Source organism: Balaenoptera physalus (assembly GCF_965194825.1).
Source record: "Balaenoptera physalus genome assembly, chromosome: 12".
NCBI classification, from domain to species: Eukaryota; Metazoa; Chordata; class Mammalia; order Artiodactyla; family Balaenopteridae; genus Balaenoptera; species Balaenoptera physalus.
Genome location: NC_138897.1, coordinates 23642978 through 23651122, shown reverse-complemented (window position 1 = coordinate 23651122; position 8145 = coordinate 23642978).

The following is an 8145-nucleotide window of genomic DNA, read 5'->3' as shown; positions in this document are numbered from 1 at the left end:
TGTTTCTCAAAAGGTATTTAGACTCGCCCAAATACACCCCAAATCATCTCTGTTTTCAAATACCCATGCCTCATTAATATACTTTTAATAAAACGTTTAAACATAAAAGCAGCATATGCTCAGTAGTTAATTATTTTTAAAGATTCAAGAAAAGAAGATGGTTACTCATAATTCCAGCATCCAGAGAGCTACCGCTTTGGTCCAGTGATCCTCAAACTGAGATGTGAGTCAGTATAACTCAAGGTAGTACATAGGTGGACAAGGGTGCATAGGTAGCCAGAGATCCTTGGGCTCTGATTCCGAAGACTCCAATTCAGTAGGTCTGGGGTGGAACCCAAGAATCTGCATTTTTAAAAAACCACCCCCAGGTGATTCTGAAGTATATGAGTGGTAGAACACATGAGGAGAAAAAGCTGTCTTTTATTTATGCACTTTGAAAAATTGAGGTGCGTATAAATATTTTATATTTAAACATGCTTATAGATCTATGTATATTACACACATGCATATTTTTACATGTAGGTTGACCTCAACTGTTTTTCTCACTTAACATGAACATTTCCTCACAGTATTAACTGTTCTTTGAAAGCATGAATGTAATGATTTTATATTATTCCATTCTATAGAGGTAATATAATTTATCTGTTTTCCTACTTTTGGGGCATTGAGATTGTTTTCCATTATTATGAATAATACTATCATGAATATTCTTGGGCATAAATCTTTGTATCGCTGAGTATTTCCTTAGGATTGATTTCTCTGAAGGTCAAAACATCTGACTTATTGTTTTGGACTCTGGGTAAGAAATCTCCCACTTGTTTTCTAGCTCAAACCGCAGCAGCATGGGAGAGGCCTGTTTCACTACTCCATTGACAGATGATATTGAATATCATCAATTAATGACTTTTCTAACACTTCTCTTCCAAGACATTTGTCTTATACAGATTATTTTTGCCTTCTGGTGAAAGTAACTTTATTATGTCTTTCAACCACCACATATAATTCAACTGTGATTTCCTTGAATATTCTTATGCCACCTTAAAATCTGACCGTTCTTTCTTAAAGGGGTAAAAATCCTTCCTGCTTCAAATATGTTCATGACATGTAACAGTGAAGGTAACTTCTGCTTCACAAAGATATAAATTTATGGTGAAATGTATTGATTCTGTCCTTACTGACCGATGGATTTTTTAGGTACCGAATGAGTCAGTATTTTTTTTTTTTTTTTATATGGGGAGAATAAAAAGGAAACGCTGGTGATGTTCACTCTTTGGCAGGATAAGAATAGAGTTTAAGGGGGGTGCGGTGGGACATGGGGTAAGAGTGAGAAATTCTTTTCTTGCATAGTACGAAGTAAAAAATAAAGAGCGCTTTAACCATATTATGTTTTTTAAAAAGGGGCAGGTGGCAGTAAATACCGGGGGCACAAGAGCGGAGGATTCATAGCGGCAGGTGCAAGGGACGTGGGGCGGGACAGGCAGAGGACTGCTTTCTCTAAGCCTAAGAGCCCTAGTACTGTTTGGTATTTGGAGCTACTTATGCGTGTATGTGTGTGTCACTTAGTTTAAAAATTACACCAAAGCACGTAAACATAGATAAGACCCTGCGCCAAAGAATTCTGTCAGTTGGTGTCTCCGGATGGGTGGTCCAGGCAGTTGACAGTTCCTTTCAAGACTCTTTAACATTCCGATGCATTCTCCATACCACGGAGAGATTTTTTTTCAAAATGCAGATCTGAGCCTAGCGCGCAGATTTTAACGTTCTTGCCTTGCCCTCCCCTCCAAGCTAATCTTACTGCGCGGCGCCACTCGTTTGTGCAGCCCTGGCCACGTGGGCCTTTAGTCCTTTGTCAGAGGCTCGTGTTGGTGCACAGTCTTGGCATGGACTGCTCGCTGGGCCTGGACCCTGCCCCATCAGCCTGGAGCGCTCTTCCTCCTCTCCCCAGGTTAACCCTTCCTTGCTGGCCCTTCTGCTCCCAGCTCTGCAGTCACGTGCTCCTGGAAGCCTTCCCAGACTTCCCCACTAGGGCGCGTGTGACTCTCAACAGTACCGGCACCCCACATCCCAGTTGCCTGTCACTTCAGATTTTCATTTTGTTCCTGTGAATATTCAGTTGATGTTTCTCTTTCCCACTAGCACTGTAAGCTTCACAAGAGCAGAACTGTGTCTGATTTTGTCACCCTTTGTGCCCTAGCGCCTAGCTCAGCCCCTGGAACAAATTAGGCATTCAATAAGGAATGGTGACTGGTTCAATTTTCCTTGCCATCCTGTTATTCTATAAGATGCAATACCTTGTTCTCCTAGGGATTTTTCCTGATTAATGTTAAAAACAAAAAAGCAAAAATCCCTACCCTTAATCTCTGAACTAAAAATAGGAAGAGAATGGTTGCCTATGACCTTAAAATGAGGCAAATCTTTATAAATACTAATTCTAAAGCTTTAGCTTGGTGTCCTAAGATATGCAGACAGATAACCTAGAGTCAGGGAAAGGGCTGGAAAAAGGAGTTTCTCTGCCTGAGAAAGAGGGATGTTGGCCTTCACTATGCATAGGAAACTCAGAACAAAGGTATAAAGAATGAGGGGAGAAGGCCAAGCCCCATGTGGGAGTCTGGAGCCCCATGCAGGGTAGGGAGATGGTGGAAGAACCTTAAGAACACAGAGGTCTGATGTTCAATTTTATCGTGGCTGCGTTGCTTGAAAGTAAGTCCCTCTATTTCCCGCAAACTTTCTTTGAAGTCTGCTGGACACATAGGATTTGGGGATCTCTCCTCAACACTTCACACCACCAAACTAGAACAAGTTCTGAATTCCATGACTGGGTTGACCTGGGTGGGAAAAGAACAGCAGGAGTGAAAGAATGAGACAATCCCAAACTAATACGGTTCAGAAGGAGCAGAGTCAGAGGTGACCACAAGAACCTAAGTCTCCCAGGAATTTTCAGAAGATTGTAAGGAGGGCACTGACCTTTACATAACCCATGGAATGGGGAGGTAATAGAGGGTTGAGCCAATTTCACATATATCTTAAAGGACAGGGTAACTCTAGCTGACACCTGGACACAGATATTTAGGTGCCCTCGACAGACATATTTTTAAGGATTAAAAAGCTGTCACATCGAGGATAAGGAAGTTGAAGGGGGTGCCTAAGTTTATCCAAAGTAAAGAATATTTCTGCTCCTAAATAAAGCTAGCTGAGAAACACTGTTGCTCTGATGTCAGCATGCTAATCATACTCAGCAGACATAGCAGGTACAAAGATTAAATTCGCCCACAAAAAAGTAAAAGGGGAAAGGCGAAGGATCAAGTTTCCCAGCTATATAAATCCCCCTGTAACTGCCAGAAACTATTAGGCAGACTCAGGTAGAGCTAAGCAACACTGAGTTCAGTGTCATGAAATGTAACCAAGGCTATTTTGTCTAGGTTGTTCTCCTCATTGTTGTGGCTTCCAGATCATAGGCTTGTCTGAATGACACCATATCTCCATCAAACATCCTGGACTGGAGTTGACCTTGTAGACATATCCATGTCTGGGGCATCTGGGGCAGCAATCCAAGTGTTGTTCCTAACTGGCTTACAAAGGGTCTTGCGTGGAACACATCTTCACACAGCTAGTAGCTACTGGACAGGGATCGATTTTCTCCCCACACACCTACACTGAAAGGTAGTATCGCCTACCGCAAGTGGTCTTCAAACTAGGGTATCTGTACCCCTGGAGATATGCCAAAACTCTTCTAAGGGTATACAGGCATGCTTTCATATGAAACATTTCCTAAAATCAATCTTTCTGAGGACTAGCATAGGCAAAGTGTCTTACTGGTTCAATTGTACAATGCTCCAGGATACCAAAGAAGGGGATAATTGAATTATTGGTATTGGGGTGAAAACATGAATGACTGGGTAACAAATTCTTTTCAAGTTGGGTAGTTTCCAATGTGTTGCTTTGAATAAAACTGAAGGAGGATCTAACCAAGTTCAGATCAAGGAGTAGCTAATCTGTCCAATGATAGACTTTAATTGCTTTATTGAGATATAATTCACATACCATACAATTCAATGGGTTTTCATATATTCATGAGGTTGTGCAACTATCACCACTATCAATTTTAGAACCTTTCAATTATCCCCAAAAGAAACTCTCTACCCTTTGGTAGTCACTCTCACTTTCTTCCCAAACCCCATGGCCCTAAGCTACTTTCTACCACTAATCTACTTTTACCTACTAATCTACTTTCTGTCTCAATAGATTTGTCTATTCTGGACATTTCATACAAATTGAATCATATAATATGTGGTCCCTTGTGACTGGCTTTTTTCACTTAGCTTAATGTTCTCAAGATGTATCCATGTTGTAGCTTGTATCACTACTTCATCCTTTTTATGGCCAAATAATATTTTATTGTGTAGACATACCACATTTTATTTATCCATTCATCAGTTGACCCAATGATAGATTATTAAAAGTATTTTTTAAAATATACTTATATCAGGAATGCAAAATGAGACATGGATACAGATCTTTTAATAAGTTAAAAGAAGATGATATAAATAACTTTAATTTTAAAGTAAATTACTAAAACACCTTCCTTAAAAAATACAATTTGCTAGAACTGACACAAGAAAAATATAGGACTATTCACATTTTCTATTTATTAAGGAAACTGAATTTGTGATTAAACCCTTCTTATAAAAAAACAAAACTCCAGGCCCAGATGGTTTCGCTAGTGAATCATTCTAAACAATTAAGGAAGAAATATACCTTTCTTCCACAGACACCTGCAGGAAACAGAAAAAGAGGGAACATTTCCTAACTCATTTTCTAAGGTCAGCATAACCTTCATGGCAAAACTTAAGGACATCAAAAGACAGGAAAATTACAGGCTAATTTCTCTCACAAAAACTCTTAAGAAAATAATTAGCTAATTGAATCCAGTGACATGTAAAAAGAATAAGACATTTGACAAAGGGAGTTTATTTAAGAATGGCAGTTTTGTTTAACATTTGAAAATCAATATTATTCACCACATTAACAAAAACTACTGGGCATATACCCAGAGAAAGCCATAATTCAAAAAGACACATGCACCCCAATGTTCATTGCAGCACTATTTACAATAGCCAGAACGTGGAAGCAACCTAAATCCATCGACAGGAATGGATAAAGAAGATGTGGTGCATATATATAATGGAATATTACTCAGACATAAAAAGGAACGAAATTGGGTCATTTGTAGAGGTGTGGATGGACCTAGAGACTGTCATACAGAGTGAAGTAAGTCAGAAAGAGAAAAACAAATATCGTATATTAATGCAGATATGTGGAATCTAGAAAAGTGGTACAGATGAACCTATTTGCAGGGCAGGAATAGAGACGCAGACGTAGAGAACGGACATGTGGACACGGGGGGTGGGGGGAAGGGGAGGTGGGACGAATTGGGAGATTAGGTTTGACATAAATACACTACCATGTGTAAAATAGATAGCTAGTGGGAACCTGCTGTACAGCACAGGGAGCTCAGCTCAGTGGTCTTGGGTGACCCAGGTGGGTGGGATGGGGTAGGGGAGAGGGAGGTCCAAGAGGAAAGGGATATAGATATACATATGGCTGATTCACTTCATTGTACAGAGAAACTAACACAACATTGTAAAGCAACTATACCCCCAATTTTAAAAAATGGGGGAAAGTGGTAAAATAATCTACATAGGTACAAACTTTTCTTCAGTAAAATTTAATACTCATGTATAATAAGAACTCTTAGCATTATTAAGAACAGGAGGGAATGTCTTAATCTGATAAATATTATCTGCAAAAAATACAGTAAATATTACATACGTTTAGTAATAAAATATTGAAAGCTTTTTCCACGGGATGAAAAACAGACTAGGAGGCTCACTTAATACCACCTCTATACAACATTGTTTTGAAGGTCTCACCCAATGTATTAGGGCAAGAAAAAGGAATGAAAGGTCTAACGATTGGGAAGGAAGAAATAAAACTCTTTGTTAGCATATGATATGATTATGTACATAGGAACTCCAAAAGGATGAGCAGATAACTTGTTAGAATTAGCAAGTGAATTTGCAAGGTTGCTGGATACTCAGTCAGTATAAAGAAAATCAATTTTATCTCTATATTCCAACAATAAACAGATTGAAATTTTTTTTAATGACGCCATTTACAGGAACATCAAAACCATCAAGAAGCTAGGAATAAATCTAATGAAAGGTATGTGAAACCCCTCCATTGAAAACTACAAAACATTGATATTTATTAAAGAAGACTCAAAAACGTAGAATGGTATACCATGTTAGTAAATTTGGAAGATTCAGTATTGGAAAGGTGTCATTTATCCCTAAATTTATCTGTAGCAATCCCAATCAAAAGCTCTGCAGCATTTTATGTGGATATACATATGATGAAATTGATAAGCTATTTCTGAAGTTTATATGGACATGCAAAGGATCAAAAATAGCCAGGAAAGTCTTGAAAGAAGAAAAAAATTGGAAGACTTAACACTAGCGGATATTTTACTTAGTGTAAAATTGCAGTGATTAAGACAATGTGATATTATTTTAAGAAGGACAAATCAACCAGTGGAGTAGGATAATGTCCAGAAAAAAAAAACTCCTCTCATATATGGTCACTTTATTGATACAAATTTGGAATTCCTATGCAATGGGGAAAGGATTGTCTTCTCAATAAATGGAGGGCCAGTCAGATATCTATAATGAAAAATAGTTACCTTGATGCCTGCATTAAACGATGGTACACAAAAATCAGTTCCAAATGGCTTTTATGTAAATGTGAAGATAACATAGAATAGCTCCTTGACCTAGGAAAAGCAAAGATTTCTTGAAGAGAATACAACCACTAACAAATAAAGGAAAAGATTGTTAAATTGTATATTAAAATTAGGGACTTCTATTCACTAAAGATATTATCAAAAGAGTGAAAAGGCAAGCCACAGAGTTGTAGAACATATTTGTTGATACCTATAGCTGGTAAAGGATTTGGATCTAGGATTTAATAGCAGTTATGTGTCGCTGCATAACAAATTACCCCAAAACATTGTTATTTATTATCTCACAGTTTGGTAGGTCAGGAATCAGTACAGTTTAGCAAGGTGCTTCTGATTCTAGATCTGTCATTAGGTTGTAGTCAAGCTGCCAGTTAGAGCTGTGGGTTCATCTAAAGACAACCGAGGGGGTCCACAGCTCCTATATAAGGAAGCTTATGTAGTTGTTGGCAGACCTTGGTCCCTTGCCTCATGGGCCTCTCCATGCAGCTGCCTCATAATATGGCAACTGGTTTCCTACAGGGCAAGCAACCCAAGAGAAAGTGAGCACTCAAGACAGAAGCCACAGTCTTTTCACAACTTAACCTTGAAAGTGACATCCTATTACTTCTTCCATATTCTATTCATTGGAAGTAAATCAGTAAGTCCAGCTCACACTCAAGGGAAAGGCATTACACAAGGGCATAAATACCGGGAGGCAGGGGTCATTGTGGGGGACCATCTGAGAGGCTGCCTACCACAATAATACATTAAAAAAAACTCTTAAAAATCTTGACTTAGACGGGGGTTATATGCGTATATTCCTGGTGTGAAAATAATCGAAGCTATTCAGCTGTGATTTGGGCATTTTTCTGTACGTGGGTTATACATCAATGAAAAGTTGACTTAAGAACATTTTTGAGTTATATGTCAACTATATCCAATAAAGCTGGTAAAAAAAGAACATTTTTGATGAAAAATTCAGGCAGAATTCTAAATATTCTTATCTTCTGGCTATTCAGTCAAGCACTGATCTTAGGTGCTGGTTGTAAATGGATTTTGCAAATATAATTAAAGTCCCAAGTCAGTTGACTGCAAGATATGGAAATTATCTTAGTTGACCTGACCCAATCAGGGGTACTGTTTGAGAGCAGTACTGTTCTAGCCTGTTTCTCAGGCTAGAGGGAGAAGGATAAGTTAGAGAGGTTTGAAGCATAAGGATTGGACAGTTTATTGCAGGCTGCAGGGGGGCACATTCAAGGACCTGAGAGTGGCCTCTAGGAGCTGAGAGTGGTGCCCAGCCAACAGCCAGTGAGAAAACAGGACTTCAGTCCTACAGCTGCAAGGAGCTTAATTCTCCCAACAGCAAGAAT